The sequence below is a fragment of the Emys orbicularis genome, chromosome 1, assembly GCF_028017835.1.
Source record: "Emys orbicularis isolate rEmyOrb1 chromosome 1, rEmyOrb1.hap1, whole genome shotgun sequence".
Taxonomy (NCBI): domain Eukaryota; kingdom Metazoa; phylum Chordata; order Testudines; family Emydidae; genus Emys; species Emys orbicularis.
The window spans coordinates 201,570,749-201,588,519 of record NC_088683.1 but is presented as its reverse complement, the minus strand read 5'-3'; positions in this window follow the sequence as shown (position 1 = coordinate 201,588,519).

The window sequence follows — 17,771 nt, the reverse complement described above, 5'->3', positions numbered from 1 at the left end:
TCATGTACCCTTCCCGGCCAGCCCACGTTGATGTCGGTGAAACGTCCCTTGTGATCCACCAGGGCTTGCAGCAGCATTGAAAAGTACCCCTTGCGGTTTATGTACTCGGTGGCTTGGTGCGCCGGTGCCAAGATAGGGATATGGGTTCCGTCTATCGCCCCACCACAGTTTGGGAATCCCATTGCAGCAAAGCCATCCACTATGTCCTGCACGTTTCCCAGAGTCACTACCCTTGATATCACCAGGCCTCTCATTGCCCTGGCAACTTGGATCACAGCAGCCCCCACAGTAGATTTGCCCACTCCAAATTGATTCCCGACTGACCGGTAGCTGTCTGGCGTTGCAAGCTTCCACAGGGCTATTGCCACTCGCTTCTCAACTGTGAGGGCTGCTCTCATCTTGGTATTCTGGCGCTTCAGGGCAGGGGAAAGCAAGTCACAAAGTTCCATGAAAGTGCCCTTACGCATGCGAAAGTTTCGCAGCCACTGGGAATCGTCCCAGACCTGCAACACGATGCGGTCCCACCAGTCTGTGCTTGTTTCCCGGGCCCAGAATCGGCGTTCCATGGCATGAACCTGCCCCAGTAACACCATGATTTCCACATTGCTGGGGCCTGTGCCTTGTGAGAGGTCCATGTCAATTTCCTCATCACTATCGTCGCCGCGCTGCAATCGCCTCCTCCTCCTCAGCTGGTCCTCCTGGTTTTGCTTTGGCATGTCCAGGCTCTGCATATACTCCAGGACAATGCGCGTGGTGTTCATAGTGCTCATAATTGCCACGGTGATCTGAGCGGGCTCCATGATCCCAGTGCTAGCTATGGCGTCTGGTCTGAAAAAAGGCGCGAAACTAGTATCTAAAGACCAGGGGAAGAAGGGAGGGAGGGAGGGAGGGAGGGAGGGGCGGGCGACTGACGACATGGCGTACAGGTACAGGGAATTAAAATCAAGAAAGGTGGCTGTGCATCAGGGAGAAATACAAACAACTGTCACACAGAATGCCCCCCCACCCCAGAGATTGAACTCCTAAGCCTGGGTTTAGCGGGCCGTTGATTTGACGGAGGGAGGGGGGAAGGAAATGAATAAAACACAAATCTATTTTTTACATCTTAAGACGACAGTGCAGCATGACTGATAGCCCTCGGCATTTTCTGGGTGCTTGGCAGCCAATACTTGGCAGCAAATAGTATACTACGACTGGTAACCATCATTGTCCAACGAGGACGGTTAAAGGCAAGGGGTTGCTGCTGTGTAGCAATGTAGCCCCACGTGTGCCAGCCACATGTCTGCCAGCACCCAGATCGCCCTCGGCCTTTTCTGGGTGCTTAGCAGACAATACTTGGCAGCAAATAGTATACTACGACTGGTAACCATCATTGTCCAACGAGGACGGTTAAAGGCAAGGGGTTGCTGCTGTACAGTAGCCAGAAGGATCGGTAAAGGCGCTCAGGCTACAATAATCTATGAGCATTTCAGGCAACCTCTAAATTTACTTGCTTTCAGACCTGAGGAAAGCTCTTCTTTCAGATCTGCTGAGCACCCAGATTGCCCTCGGCCTCTTCTGGATGCTCAGCAGACAATACTGACAGGACGGTTAGCAGTCGTAATAAACCATCTACTGCCAAAAGGCAAGGGGCTGGTGCAATGCAGCCCTACGGCTGCCAGCCCCACAGCTACCAGCATCCCGAGCGCCGATGAAGGCTACTACTCATGCTGCACCGTCTACCGCCAAAAGGCAGTAATCTGCTGCTGCTGTTTAGCAATGCAGTCCCACGTTTGCCGGCACCCGGAAGACATATGGTGACGGTGAGCTGAGCTGAGCGGGCTCCATGCTTGGCGTGGTATGTTGTCTGCACAGGTAACCCAGGTAAAAAGGCGCGAATCTATTGTCTGCCGTTGCTGTGACGGCGGGGGAGGTGCGTGACGCAATGTACCCAGAACCCCCCGTGGCACTGCTTTGCATCATTCGGGCATTGCGATCTCAACCCATAATTCCAATGGGCGCCGGAGACTCCGGGAACTGTGGGATAGGTACCCATAGGCACCCATAGTGCAATGCGCCGGAAGTCGACGCTAGCCTCGGTACTGTGGACGCGGTCCGCCGACTTCATGCACTTAGAGCATTTTATGTGGGGACACACACAGTCGGCTGCATAAAACCGGCTTCTATAAATCCGGCTTCTATAAATCCGACCTAATTTTGTAGTGTAGACAAGCCCTAAGCCATTTATTTCAAAATAAAGGGCTGTTAAAATCGATTTCTGTACTCCACCCCGACGAGCGGAGTAGCGCCAAATCGATATTGTCATTTCGAACTAGGGTTAGTGTGGCCGCAATTCGATGTTATTGGCCTCCGGGAGCTATCCCACAGTGCACCATTGTGACCGCTCTGGACAGCAATCTGAACTCGGATGCACTGGCCAGGTAGACAGGAAAAGCCCCGCGAACATTTGAATTTTATTTCCTGTTTGCCCAGCATGGAGAGCACAGGTGACCACAGATAGCTCATCAGCACAGGTAACCATGCAGGCCAATAATCGAAAAAGAGCACCAGCATGGACCGTATGGGAGGTACTGGATCTGATCGCTATATGGGGAGAGGATTCAGTGCTAGCAGAACTTCGTTCGAAAAGATGAAATGCCAAAACTTTTGAAAAAATCTCCAAGGGCATGATGGAGAGAGGCCACAATAGGGACTCAGATCAGTGCTGCGTGAAAGTCAAGGAGCTCAGACAAGCCTATCAAAAAACAAAGGAGGCAAACGGTCGCTCCGGGTCAGAGCCGCAGACATGCCGCTTCTACGCCGAGCTGCATGCAATTCTAGGGGGGGCCACCACCACTACCCCACCTCTGACCGTGGATTCCGAGGCGGGGGTAATCTCATCAGCCACACCTGAGGATTCTGCGGACGGGGAAGAGGAGGAGGAGGAGGACGAGCTTGCATAGAGCACACAGCACTCCGTTCTCCCCAACAGCCAGGATCTTTTTCTCAGCCTGACTGAAGTACCCTCCCAAGCCAGTATCCAAGACCATGACCCAATGGAAGGGACCTCAGGTGAGTTTACCTTTTAAAATATAAAACTTGTTTTAAAAGCAAGCATTTTTTAATGATTACTTTGCCCTGAGGACTTGGGATGCATTCGCGGCCAGTACAGCTACTGGAAAAGTCTGTTAACGTGTCTGGGGATGGAGCGGAAATCCTCCAGGGACATCTCCATGAAGCTCTCCTGGAGGTACTCCAAAAGCCTTGCCACAAGGTTTCTGGGCAGTGCAGCCTTATTCCGTCCTCCATGGTAGGACACTTGACCACGCCATGCTAGTAGCAAGTAATCTGGTATCATTGCATGACAAAGCCTGGCAGCGTATGGTCCCGGTGTTTGCTGGCATTCAAGCAACATCCGTTCTTTATCTCGCTGTGTAATCCAGAGGAGAGTGATATCGCTCATGGTAACCTGGTTGAAATACGGGAATTTAATTAAGGGGACAGAGGTGGCCGTTCCTACTGGGCTGTTTGCTTGTGGCTGAAAAGAAATCCTTCCCTGCAGTTAGCCAAGCGCGGGGGGGGGGGAGGGAGTTGGCCCTGAGCTTTTCGCGTTTGGCTAGCAGGGATCTTCCCTGATACCAGCCACGCGGTGGGGGGAGGGGTAAAGCGATCATCCCAGAGAATTCATGGCGGGGTGGGGGGTGTTAGTTTGGTTCCTGCAGGGATCTTCCCTGATACCAGCCACGTGGTGGGGGGAGGGATAAAGTGATCATCCAGAGAATTGGATCGGGTGGGGGTTAGTTTGTTTTCTGCTGCTGAAGTTTAACAGGAAAACCGCAGCACTCAACGGGCTTTGCTTGGTATGTGGGAAAGGAGGGCGCAGAAGCTGAAAGACAATGGCTTACCATGGCTGCATGCAAGCCGAATTCTGTTGCCCGGATCTGCGTCTGTGATCTCTAGCAGCAAAGCCACAGGCACTCAATATTAAGAGGCAAAATGCAACCTTGCACAGAAATCACATGTGCTATGTAATGTGAATAGTGTTGGTCACCATGAAAGAGTATAAGCATTGTTCTGTAAAATGTATCTTTTTAAAGAATTCTCTCCTTTTTTCCCTCCCTCCAGCAGCTGCAAATTTTTCAAGCCTCCCTCCTCCGTCCCGAAGGCTATCTCAGATAAGGCGTTGGAAAAAGAAGACGCGAGACGAGATGTTCGCGGAAATCATGGAATCCACCCGCAGTGAAAGAGCTCATCTGAATGAGTGGAAGGACACGGTTTCAAAGTATAGGAAAGATGCCAGTGAACGTGAAGACATGAGGGACCAACGTGAGGACATGAGGGACCAACGTGAGGAGAGGAGAGACGCTCGAGATGAGAGGTGGCGGCAGGAAGATCAGAGGAGGCAGGATGCAACGCTGGGGCTGCTGCGTGAGCAAACAGACATGCTCCGGCGTCTGGTGGAGCTTCAGGAACGGCAGCAGGATAACAGAGTGCCGCTACAGCCCCTGTATAATCCCCCTCCCCCATCACCATGTTCCACAGCCTCCTCACCCAGACGTGTAAGAACGCGGGGGGGGGGAGGGGGAGGCTCCGTGCACCCTCCCATTCCACCCCAGTGGACAGCCCAAGCAAAAGGCTGTCATTTTTTTAACCTTTTTTTAGTGGCCTTTTCCTTCCCACCGATCCTCCTCCCAAACCCCAGCTGGGTTCTCTCCCTCTTTTTATAATCAATTAATAAAGAATAAATGATTTTTAAACGACAGTGACTTTATTTCCTTTGAAAGCAAGCTGTGATCGAAGGGGGAGGGTGGGTTCCTTACAGAGAATGAGTCAATAAAGGGGGCGGGTTTTTATCAAGGAGAAACAAACAGAAATTTCACACTGTAGCCTGGCCAGTCATGAAACTGGTTTTCAAAGCTTCTCTGATGTGCAGCGCTTCCTGGTGTGCTCTTCTAATCGCCCTGGTGTCTGGCTGTGCGTAATCAGCAGCCAGGCGATTTGCCTCAGCCTCCCACCCCGCCATAAAGGTCTCCCACTTACTTTCACAGAGATTGTGGAGCACACAGCAAGCAGCAATAACAATGGCGATATTGGTTTGGCTGAGGTCTGAGCGAGTCAGTAACGATCGCCAGCGACCTTTTAAACGTCCAAATGCACATTCTACCATCATTCTGCACTTGCTCAGCCTGTAGTTGAACAGCTCCTGACTCCTGTCCAGGCTGCCTGTGTATGGCTTCATGAGCCATGGCATCAAGGGGCAGGCTGGGTCCCCAAGAATAACTATTGGCATTTCAACATCCCCAACGGTTATTTTCTGGTCCGGGAAGTAAGTCCCTTGCTGCAGCCACTTAAACAGAGTAGTGTTCCTGAAGACGCGAGCATCATGAACCCTTCCCGGCCAGCCCACGTTGATGTTGGTGAAACGTCCCTTGTGATCCACCAGTGCTTGCAGCACCATTGAAAAGTACCCCTTGTGGTTTATGTACTGGGTACCCTGGTCCTCCGGTGCCAAGATAGGGATATGGGTTCCATCTATTGCCCCACCACAGTTAGGGAATCCCATTGCAGCAAAGCCATCCACTATGACCTGCACATTTCCAAGAGTCACTACCTTTCGTAACAGCAGCTCAGTGATTGCTTTGGCTACTTGCATCACAGCAGCCCCCACAGTAGATTTGCCCACTCCAAATTGATTCCCGACTGACCGGTAGCTGTCTGGCGTTGCAAGCTTCCACAGGGCTATCGCCACTCGCTTCTCAACTGTGAGGGCGGCTCTCATCTTGGTATTCTGGCGCTTTAGGGCAGGGGACAGCAAGTCACAAAGTTCCATGAAAGTGCCCTTACGCATGCGAAAGTTTCGCAGCCACTGGGAATCGTCCCACACCTGCAACACTATGCGGTCCCACCAGTCTGTGCTTGTTTCCCGGGCCCAGAATTGGCGTTCCACGGATAGAACCTGCCCCATTAACAACATGATCTCCAAAGCACCGGGGCCCGCGGCTTGAGAGAATTCTGTGTCCTTGTCCATGTCCATGTCCTCATCACTCTTGTCGCTGCGCTGCCGTTGCCGCCTCCTCCTTGCCTCGTTTTTCTGGTCCTGGTTCAGCCTAAACTGCACGAGAATGCGCGAGGTGTTTACAATGTTCATGACTGCTGTCTTGAGCTGAGCGGGCTCCATGCTTGCCGTGGTATGGCGTCTGCACTGTTCACCCAGGAAAAAGGCGCAAAACGGTTGTCTGCCGTTGCTTCCCTGGAGAGGGGGGAGGATGTACCCAGAACCACCCATGACAATGTTTTTGGCCCCATCAGGCATTGGGATCTCAACCCAGAATTCCAATGGGCGGAGGAAACTGCGGGAACTATGGGATAGCTATGGGATAGCTACCCACAGTGCAACGCTCCGGAAATCGACGCTAGCCCCGGTACATGGACGCACACCGCCGAATTAATGTGCTTAGTGTGGCCGCATACATTCGACTTTATACAATCTGTTTCCAAAATTCGAATTATATAAATTCGGATTAATCCCGTAGTGTAGACATACCCTCAGACTAAGGCCTGGTCTACACCCAGTTTTTTTACTGGTGTAACTATTGGTTAGGGGCATGATTTTGACTGAAATAATTATATAACTCCCACTTTGGATGCAGTTATATTGATATAAAGGAACCTTTCCATAGGGGTATAGCTGTACTTGTATAAGTACCTTTATAACGGGGTAGGCAACCTATGGCATGGGTGCCAGAGGCGGCACGCGAGCTGATTTTCAGTGGCACTCATGCTGCCTGCGTCCTGGCCACCGGTCCGGGGAGCTCTGCATTTTAATTTAATTTTAAATTAAGCTTCTTAAACATTTTAAAAACCTTATTTACTTTACATACAACAATAGTTTAGTTATATATTATAGACTTATAGAAAGAGGCCTTCTAAAAATGTTAACATGTATTACTGGCACGCGAAACCTTAAATTAGAGTGAATAAATGAAGACTCGGCACACCACTTCTGAAAGTTTGCCGACCCCTGCTTTATATTGATAAAACTGAGTCAACACTGGGAGGTCGGAGGTTGTATCACCTTAACTACACTGGTACATTTAAAACAGTACAGCTCATGTGTTTAGACAGGCCGGAAAGTGGGGGGGGGGGGGATTTTATGGGAGCTCTTTGCCAAAAATATTAGGTGCTCATAATTCTCTGTTGTTTTTAATGGTGGAAGGAATACTATGGTAAAGGGAGCTATGCTTTGGGGGCTTTTGGAAGGGCTTTTGATTGTGCTGGAAGGGTCTGTGGTCTCTCTATTTTTTTTATTTTATTTTTGGTAGGGAAGGAAGCTGTTGGTTTATCTTTCCAGATATTATTGTATGAAACCAGTATCATAAGCCACAATCGGGAACTTTGTCATTAACATAGGACCCATTCCAGTAGTATTATTTTACTTGTAAGTAAATTTGGTGCTTATCATTGTAATGTTTGAGTGCCTCACGAGCATTAATAAATTAAGCCTCACAGTACCCCTGTGAGGTAAGACAATATCCTACCTTTTTTACATATGGTGAACCTGAGGTACGGCGCATTTAAGGGAAATCTCAAGAATTTTCTGATTCCTAGTCCTGTGTCCTAATCACAAGACTGACATGTTTTAACTAACATGACAGTAAATACTACTTTTCCCTTAGTGGGGAAAAGGCTATATTTAAAAACATTTTAACTGGTTGTGGTTAACCCTAAGGTGCTCCTTAGATCAGGCATCAGTGTAGGAGGAGATCCTAAGTTTAACCGTAACTAGTTAACATTTTTAAACATGACCATCCTTGCCCACACTAAAGGCAAAGTAATGTTTAACATCAGGTTAGTTAAAATAGATACCACTTCGGAACAGCGGGAGAATATCTGGAGGAAGGCCAACATTTCATCTATTTGTGTAGCCATTAATGAAAATTTAGACAAAGTATATTAGTCAATGGTAACTCACTCTATTTAAGCTCAGGAAAATATATAAAAAAGGGAGTCATAAATGCTGGAGAGGATGTGGAAGAACAGGGACCTTTCTGCAGAAAACACCCCCAAGAACTAAGGACCATTTCATACCTCAATGTTTGCCACTCCAAGTCACTTTTTTTTTTTTTTTACTTTGCCTTCTCTAACAAACACATGGTAATAGCTACTTTTATACTGAAACAAACACACCCCACACTCCCTACCAAAACATGATACTCCACTGCACATGCTTCTGCCTTTTGGGAGAGGATGAGAGAACTAACACCACATGACAGATGTGTAGTCATGTTGCTTAATGCACTACTGGAAGATGTGCAGATTCTATGGTGATGAGCATGGTGTCACGTTATTGATTTGAACTGGGACCATATAGAACACTGTCGCAACCAAAGTCCTGTAGTGGCACCAAATCTTGTATAAAGGGGGTCAAACGAGGTGTCTAAGACAAGGTTATGGTTGGCTGGTTATGATTATGCTGTCTATATGTGTGTAGCAATTTTGTAGTTGAAGTTATGAATATTGGCTCTATACTGTCTGTATTTCAAACTTATGTTATGCTTCTGGGAGACATCCCAGACAAGTTGGTGTTAGCTCTGCCTAGCCTGCTTGATGGCCCATTAAGGACCATCAGCTATACAATTGACCCATTGAGAGAAGGCAGATAAGCCTTGTAACTCAGCAAAGTATGCAGGGACTTGCCCATGTGACTGCAGACTCCAATTTGCTGTAATTTTCCACAGTAAGAACAAAGAGGTGTTTTTACACCTGGAAAAGACTATAAAAGGCTGCTGCCTCATCTCCATCTTGTCTTCAATCCTGCTTCTTACCTCTGGAGGGACTTTGCTACGAATGGAAACTCTACACAAAGGACTGATGACCCATCCCAGCTGTGGTTGTACTCCAGAGACTTGATTTTGAACCTGCAGTTTATTCTATCACTGCTACAAGCCTGAACCAAGAACTTTGCCATTACTGTATGTAATTGATTCCATTTAACGAATTCTAGCTCTCATCTATATCTTTTTCCTTTTATGAATAAACCTTTAGATTTTAGATTCTAAAGGATTGGCAACAGCGTGATTTTGTGGGTAAGATCTGATTTGTATATTGACCTGGGTCTGGGGCTTGGTCTTTTGGGATCGAGAGAACCTTTTTTTTCCTTTTACTGGGGTATTGGTTTTCATAACCATTTGTCCCCATAACGAGTGGCACTGGTGGTGATACTGGGAAACTGGAGTGTCTAAGGGAATTGCTTGCGTGACTTGTGGTTAGCCAGTGGGGTGAAACCAAAGTCCTCTTTGTCTGGCTGGTTTGGTTTGCCTTAGAGGTGGAAAAACCCCAGCCTAGGGCTGTAACTGCCCTGTTTAAGCAATTTATCCTGAATTGGCACTCTCAGGTGGGTCCCGCCAGAACCAGCATCGTTACACATGGTATAAGAACCTATATAGAATAGAATATGCTGGGAATGCCCCCAAGATAATAGTATTATGCAGAAAAATAACGAGTTAAAGTTAGGCTACTCACAGAACTGATAGTGGTTCTAATAGGTTACAGTCCAAATGAGGTTATTAACTACAGGAAGGACCCTTAGATACAAGTCATAATTACTATTGGCAACCAGCTGTATGATAGCTCAGAGTGTGTGTGTGTGTGTGTGTGTGTGTGTGTGTGCGCACACGTGTTTTTAAAGTGACAGATCCTCCAACATTAGTGGCATGGGGAAATAAAGTATGAAAAATACTTTCAATCGGGAAAAAAAAAACAGAAGACTTATAAGAATCGAGTAGATTTTTCTAATACAAGGTTATTTTTGGAATTTGAACAAAATAAATGCATAGATAAGAGTTTGACCAAACACAAATTAGTCTTTAAAGTTAATACAACTTACAAATAAGATTTCTTAATATTTGTATGGAAAGTTAATGTATGTTTATAATAAAATAGTTTATTTGTAAAGTATTAGCTGGTGTGTTTTCTAACATGATGTATTTCCCTAGTAAGACCTCAAGCCCTAACTGCTGACATCCACAAGGTTTATCAATACAGTACCACTCTGGTGCAACTTTTGCAGCTTTTCCATCTAGAACATAACTGTAACTGGATGTTGGTTTAATCTGTTCTCAGGCTACTTGAAGTGGCCGAGAATAGTTCTCTGGTGGTTACATAGGCAGATCAAATGGTTACAAAGGCTGTGAGCATAAACTGAAAGCACGTCTTTCAAACGAAGACAGTTTTAGTTTTGAGTCACCATACTGTTCTGTGTTGGTGTCACTGGCTCCTGGTATGGTCTTTTGAGGGGTCTCTGCTGCTCCTGCCTGGCCCTACTTAGTTTGTCCTCTGTCAGGGCAGTTCTTGGACCCTTATCGCTAATTAAGTCTAGCAGTCTGCTTTAGTCTGTTGGCAGTGTTTATCAAGGCATTCTGGTTTGAGGGTATCGCCACTTTGCTGTCCTAGGCCTTTCTGCTTTCTCTTCCTTTTCTGTGCTCTCTCCTTTATAGTGGGCCGTGTTTCCTCTATTGGCTGCAGCTGTGGGTGCCTGCCTCCATGATTGGCAGCTCTGGCAGCTGCATGGGGTTGTGGTCAAGCTGCTTGCTTATAAACAGGAGCGGCTCTCCTACCCCTTCTGTCTATGCTCATTATGGGGTTCATGTAGCCTTCTCCACAAGGCCAAGGCCCAGCCTTAGCTGGTATAGGCTACTTCCCTGGACAGAAAATTGATAAACTTGCAATGCAAGTTCCTGTCCGGTGTTGTATATGAAAGTTGTATGGTTGTAGTGACAGCTACCATCTCCTGATCCTTGGGTTTGTCGCTTTCATCGCATTTGGACAGCTCAGGTGTATGATCAGTAACTAGCATGAACTTTTTTCCTAGGAGGTAGTTCCACAGGCTCTCTATTGCTCTTTTGGCAGCCAAACACTCTTTTTCTATCACTGAGTATATTTTCTCATGGGGGGAGGGTTTCTGGCTGATATATGCTATCCAGTGTTCTTCTCCATTTATGTATTGATAAAGGATCGCCCCTAGTCCTACCTCCAATGCACCTGTTTGTAATACAAATTCATTTTTGAAGTTTGACCTATACAGCACTGGGTGCCTGTAACTCTTCACAGTCTGCTTTGGACTTAACTATCTTGAATAATTTTGTATCAGCTGCAAATTTTGCCACTTCACTGTTCACTCCCTTTTCCAAATCATTAATGAGCATGTTACACAGCACTGGTCCCAGCACATTTCCTTGGGGGATGCAACATCTCTCCATTATGAATACAGACCATTTATTCCTACCCTTTGTTTCCTATATTTTAACCAGTTACTGATTCATGAGAAGACCTCTCCTGTTATCCCATGACTACTTAGTTTCCTTAAGAGCCATTGGTGAAGGATCCTGTCAAAGGCTTTTTGAAAATCTGAGTACATTATATCAATTGGATCACACTTATCCACATGCTTGTTGACACTCTCAGACAGTTGTAATAGATTGGTGAGGCATGTCTTCCCTTTACAAAAGCTGTGTTGACTCTTCCCCAACATATCACATTCATCTGTGTGTCTGATAATTCTGTTCTTTACTATAGTTTCTACCAATTTTCCTGGTATTGAAGGTAGGCTTACTGGCCTATAACAGCTAGCATTGCCTCTGGATCCCTTTCCAAAAATCAGTGTTACATAAGCTGCCTTCCGGTCATCTGGTTCAGAGGCTGATTTCAGCGATAGGTTACATACCACAGTTAGTAGTTCTGCAATTTCATATTTGAGTTCCTTCAGAACTCTTGGGTGAATACTATCTAGTCCTGGTGACCTATTACTCTTTAATATATCAATTTGTTCTAAAACCTCTTCTATTAACACATCAGTGTGGGGAACAGTACTTCATACTTGTCACTAAAAAAGAATAGCTCAGATGTGGTTATCTCCCCCACATCCTCTGCAGTGAAGACTGATGTAAAGAATTTGTTTTGCTTTTCTGCAATGGCCTTCTCTTCCTTGAGTGCTCCTTTAGCACCTTGGCCATCTAGTAGCCCCAATGCCTGTTTGGCAGGTTTCCTGCTTCTGATGTACTTAAAAAAAAATTCTTACTGTTGCAATTTGAGAAGCAACTTGCTAAAGATGCAAAAACTTTCTTGACCTGCTTTACTATACTTTTATACTTAACCTGCCAGAGTTTGTGCTCTTTCCTATTATCCTCACTAGGCTTTGACTTGCAAATTTTAAGAGGTGCCTTTTTGTCTTTAATGGCTTTCATTACTTTGCTTTTTAGCCATGGTGACATTCTTTTGGTCCTCATATTCATTTCTGATTTGGGGTATACATTTAGTCTGAGCCTCTACTATGGTGTTTTTAAATAGTCCCCATGCTGCTTGCAAGCAGTTAGCCCTTGTGACAGCTCCTTTTAATTTTTATCTAACAAGCTCCCTAATTTTTGTGTAGTTCCCCTTTTCAAAGTTAAATGCTACCGTGATGGGGTTTTTGGTATTGTCTCCCCTACACAGATGTTAATTTAATTACATTATGGTCTCTACTACCGAGCGGCTCAGCTATATTCATACTTGCACCAGAGCCTGTGCGCCACTTAGGACTACATCAATAATTGTCTTCCGTTTATTGGGGTTTCTTTATTCTGTCAGTTACTTTTCATGGGAGAAGGACTTGGTGCCTTTCTAACTGCGATAAGCCCTCAGACTCCTCCCCCCACAGCCAAACTCTCACTGCAGCCAGATTCTCCTTACCTGGGCAGGTTCACTCAGGCCTGGTCTATGCTAGAGGGTAAGGACAACGTAAACTGCCTGGCGTTGACCTAGCTGTGGAGGTGTCTTCACTTAAATTTGGCTCCCACCAACTGAAGTGCCTCTCTATGCTGATCACACCACCTCCCCGAGTGGTGTAGAGTCATGGTCAATGTAAATAGGACGCTGCATTGGCAGTGTAGACACTGCATTGCTTATGTCGACTCTTACTAGCTTTCAGGAGCTGTCCCACAATGCCCCTCACTGACAATACAATTGATACAAGCGCTCCTGGTGAGGTTGTGCACCGCCGACACAAGGATCCAAGTTTGTACACACACAAGCAATTTAATGACTGTGGTGGTTGGATGCCAATGCCAATGTAAGTTAGGTCGACATCGTTTTGTAGTGTAGACTTGGCCTCAGTTGCTATGCTCCCTCTGTTTGAGAAGGGGCTCTCACAGGAGGCCTCTAGGTTTATACTTAGGCCACAACCCCCTCCACCTCCTATTGATTACTTAGATTCTAGCCTCTACAGGCTATCCCTTTGATCAAGGAGTATCACTAATGAGTGACTGACTCAGCTGCCACTGTGCCTAGCACAGAGGTTCTCAAACTTTTGTACTGGTGATCCTTTTCACACAGCAAGCCTCTGAGTGCGACCCCCCCTTATAGATTTAAAACACTTTTAAATATATTTAACACTATTATAAATGTTGGAGGCAAAGTGGGGTTTGGGGTGGAGGCTGACAGCTTGTGACCCCTCATGTAATAACCTTGCAACCCCCTCAGGGGTCCCGACCCCCAGTTTGAGAACCCCTGGCCTAGCACTTCCTAGGGGGCTATGATGAGTTACCAGTGCAGCCTCCCTGACCACATTTGGAAGTTAAGGTTTAGATTGGGGGGTATGCCTACACTTAAAACATTACAGTGGCACAGTGCCGCTGTAGTGCTTCAGCGTAGACACTACCTATGCTGATGGGAGGGCTTCTTCCATTGGTGCAGGTAATCGACCTCCCTGAGAGGTGGTAGTTAGGTCAACAGAATAATTCTTCTGTCTACATTGCAGGTTAACTTGGTATAGCTATGTCTCTCAGGGGTGTGGATTTTTCACAACCCTGAGGAATATAGCTATGCCAATGTAAGTTTCTAGCATAGACCAGCCTTGGGTAAACCTTTAGTTTTTAAACTAAGGCCTGGTCTACATTACAGAGTTAGGTCAACGTAAGGAAGCTAATGTAAGTTGCTCACTACACCGATTTATTACCTCCACCTCTGTGAGAGGGGTAGCACTTAAGTCGATGTAGTTAGGTTGATGCAGTGTCAGTGTGCTCATTGCTTACATCGCCTGTTGCCACCCTGGGGGCTGACAGCTGGAGCCCTGCCACCCCGGGGCTGGACATGAAGAGACAATTTAATTATTGTCATGGCTGTAGGTCGACCTAACTTAAGTTGACTTAATTTTGTAGTGTAGACATGCCCATAGATTTCAAAATGCTCCACCTTTAGAATGCTAAGCCCTTACAAACTAGATTTTAAACTACAATTTTAAAATAAAATTTTAAAATGCTTGGCCTATAAAATGCTAAGCCCCTACAAATTAGAGGTTTAAAGTATTTACACTGCTAAGCCGTCCAAATTCATTTTTAGGAAGTTTAACATTTAGGAAGTTAAGCTCACACTAGAAAACTAATAAAACAATGGAAATGAAAAATAAAAGCTGAATAATAAGGGCACTTACCTGTCCTCACTGCAGCCAAACTCTCCTTACATGGGCAGCTCCCATAACATCCTTCTTGTGAATTGACTCAATAGTAATAAATTAGAGATAAGCACATCCTCCAAACTGAAATACCAGTACCACTCCCTGTAGCAACTGGATTTTCTTTAGAGGTCTATCATCAAAGTACTGATTCAGACCATTTGTGTTTAGATGACAGAGATGACAAGATCACAGCTTGATGTGATAATGGTTGTAGGCTTCACAACGAACAACCAGGTTTCTGTTACTGTTATTTATAAATCCTATGCATAACAGTCAAGTCATACATTTGACTGACTAAGTAGCTAGTGCATGCTTCTTTTGTTGCAGATATTTGTCTGTAACATAACCACACTTTCACAGTATCAGTCATGCTTCACAACATGGTTTGTGGTTTCGTTGTTGCCTCTGTATTGAGATCAGGTTAATATATCAAACTGCAAGATCTGAAAATTAGATTAAAAGCATTTTAATTTTTCTCTGAACAGATGCGTACATTTACTGCAGGGGTGGGCAAACTTTTTGGCCTGAGGACCACATCTGGGAATAGAAATTGTATGGCGGGCCGTGAATGCTCACAAAATTGGGGTTGGGGTGTGGGAGGGGGTGAGGGCTCTGGGGTGGGGCTGGGGATGAAGAGTTTGGGGTGTAGGAGGGTGCTCTGGGCTGGGACTGAGGGGTTCGGAGGGTGGGAGGGGGATCAGGGCTGAGGCACGGGCTTGGGGTGTGGGGAGAGGCTCAGGGGTGCAGGCTCCAAGCGGCACTTACCTCAAATGGCCCCCAGAAGCAGTGGCATGTCTCTTCTCTGGCTCCTATGCAGAGGCACGGCCAGGCGGCTCTGCACACTGCCCCATCTGCAGGCACCGCCCCTGCAGCTCCCATTGGAGCGCTGGAAGGGCCATTGAAGCACATAGGATCCAGAGCGGGGTCATGCCATCGCTTCTGGGAGCCGCGTGGAGCGGCCCCCGACCCTGCGCCTTGGCTGGAGCACTGGAGCGGGGTCGAGCCGCGTGGTGCGGCCCCCAACCCAGCGCCCAGCTGGAGTGCCGGAGCGGGACAAAGCCAGACCCCGCTCCCCAGCAGGAGCTCGCGGCCGGCTTAAAACGGCTCGCGGGCTGGATCCGGCTCATGGGGCGTAGTTTGCCCACCCCTGGTTTACTGTATATTAGATACTGGAGATATGTTCATATAATATATATGGATATTTTCCTAATTTCTACATCTTCCTGTCTTATGGCCTAAATAAAGGTACATTTACTTGAGACTGTGGTGAGCTTTTCTTTGTTTAATTTTTTGTAAAAGCCTAATTAGTGCTTATGAAAGGTGTACGATGACAGTATCTGAGACTGAAATCTTCTGTTTATTCGGGGTCTAATCCAAGGTTGATCATGGTCAATGGCAGTTTTTCCAGTGACTTCAAGAAACAATGATAACAAGTGTGGTGTTCAGTGATCACTCAGCACTAGGGAGTCTGACGCAGATCAGCTTCATTCAGTGTTTGAGGGTATGTCTACACTGCAATTATAAACCCATGGCTGGTCCGTGCCAACTGACTCAGGCTCACGGGGTTCAGGCAAAGGGTCTGTTCAACTGTGGTGAAGACATTCAGGAGCTCGCAGTGTCTTAGAGCCCAGGCTCCAGCCTAAGCCCGAATGTCTACATCACACGTAAACACCCCTTATCTTGAGCCGTGCAAGCCTGAGTCAGCTAGCCTGGGCCAGCCATGGGTTTTTAATTGCAGTGTAGACATACTGTGAGTTCTAAATTGCTGTGCATAACAATAACAAGAGTTTCACAGCACCCTGCCCAGACCCTTTATCTAGGAAACTCAGCCCATAAAGGCAAAGACTCCAATATCACAGCAAGGGCATGAGCACTGTAAGCTTGCAAGGGCATGAGCACTGTAAGCTTGCGCACACCACCAATGTGATGTTATGTCTACACTATTAAGCCTATGGCGGCATTGCCTCCTGGAGCAGATGCAGTGTACACCAACAGAAGGAGGAGTTCTGCTTTTATGAAAACCCCTCCTCCCTAAATGACGTTAGTTGTTCTGACAGAGGCCCCCCATGTCGGTATAGCTGAGTCTATGCTGGGGGTTTTGTGGACATATCTATGTCACTAGGGGTGTGATTTTATCACAACCCTGACCGACCTAGCCATGCCAGCATAAGTTTTAAGTGTACACCAGGCCTGTGTCAACTTTGAGCTAAAGAGATCCTCCTCTAAGTGCAAGAGGATAGTTCAGTCTCCACAATCGCACAATACTTTATCATCTTAATGACATAACCAAAAATCACAAATTATGATGTGGACAGCTGTTTCATTAAAAAGTGAACCAAGACCACTAACTCACTTTACATAGATCACTGAACAACTTTCGGAAGACACTGAATTTTGGTCACTATTGACCAGTAATGTAGAACAGAGTGGGTTATGTGGCCTATTTCATGAGCCAAGTCAGATTTTCTGAAATTACACAGGCACTGTACTTGTATTAGGATATGTCAGCGATCGGCAACCTTTGGCATGCAGCCCACCAGAGTAAGCCCCCTGGCAGGTTTGGCCGATCGCAGCTCTCACTGGCCACGGTTTGCCGCTCCAGGCCAATGGGGCTGCGGGAAGCGGCGCAGGCTGAGGGATGTGCTGACAGCCTCTCCCCGCAGCCCCCATTGGCCTGGAGCAGTGAACCTTGGCCAATGGGAGCTGCGATCAGCTGAACCTGCGGACGCGGCAGGTAAACAAACCGGCCCGGCACGCCAGGGGGCTTACCCTGGTGGGCCGCGTGCCAAAGGTTGCCGATCCCTGGGATATGTCTACACTAGCAATGCTATGCAGCAGCACAGCACTATAGCACAGCACAGCACTATAGCAACAGAAGGGGTTCTTCTGTCATTGTCGTAAATCCACCTCTGAGAGGTGGTAGACATGCCCTTAGCTACACTGCATAATTATGTCAACCTAAAGGCTTGGCTACACTTGCGAGGTAGAGTGCATTAAAGCAGCCCCGGGCGCCCGAACTCATGACGCATCCACACTGGCAAGGCACGTAGAGCGCCCGGACTCCACGGCTGGAGCGCTCCTGGTAATCCATTTCCACAAGAAGCATAGAGCTTGCTGCACCCTGGCTGGAGCGCAGCGGCGCCAGTGTGGACGCCCTGGTCTATTAATGTGTTCTGATCGGCCTCCAAAAGTGTCCCACAATGCCTGTTCTAGCTGCTCTGGTCATCACTTTGAACTCTACTGCCCTTCCCTCAGGTGACCAACCGTCAGACGCGCCCTTTAAATTCTCTGGGAATTTTGAAAA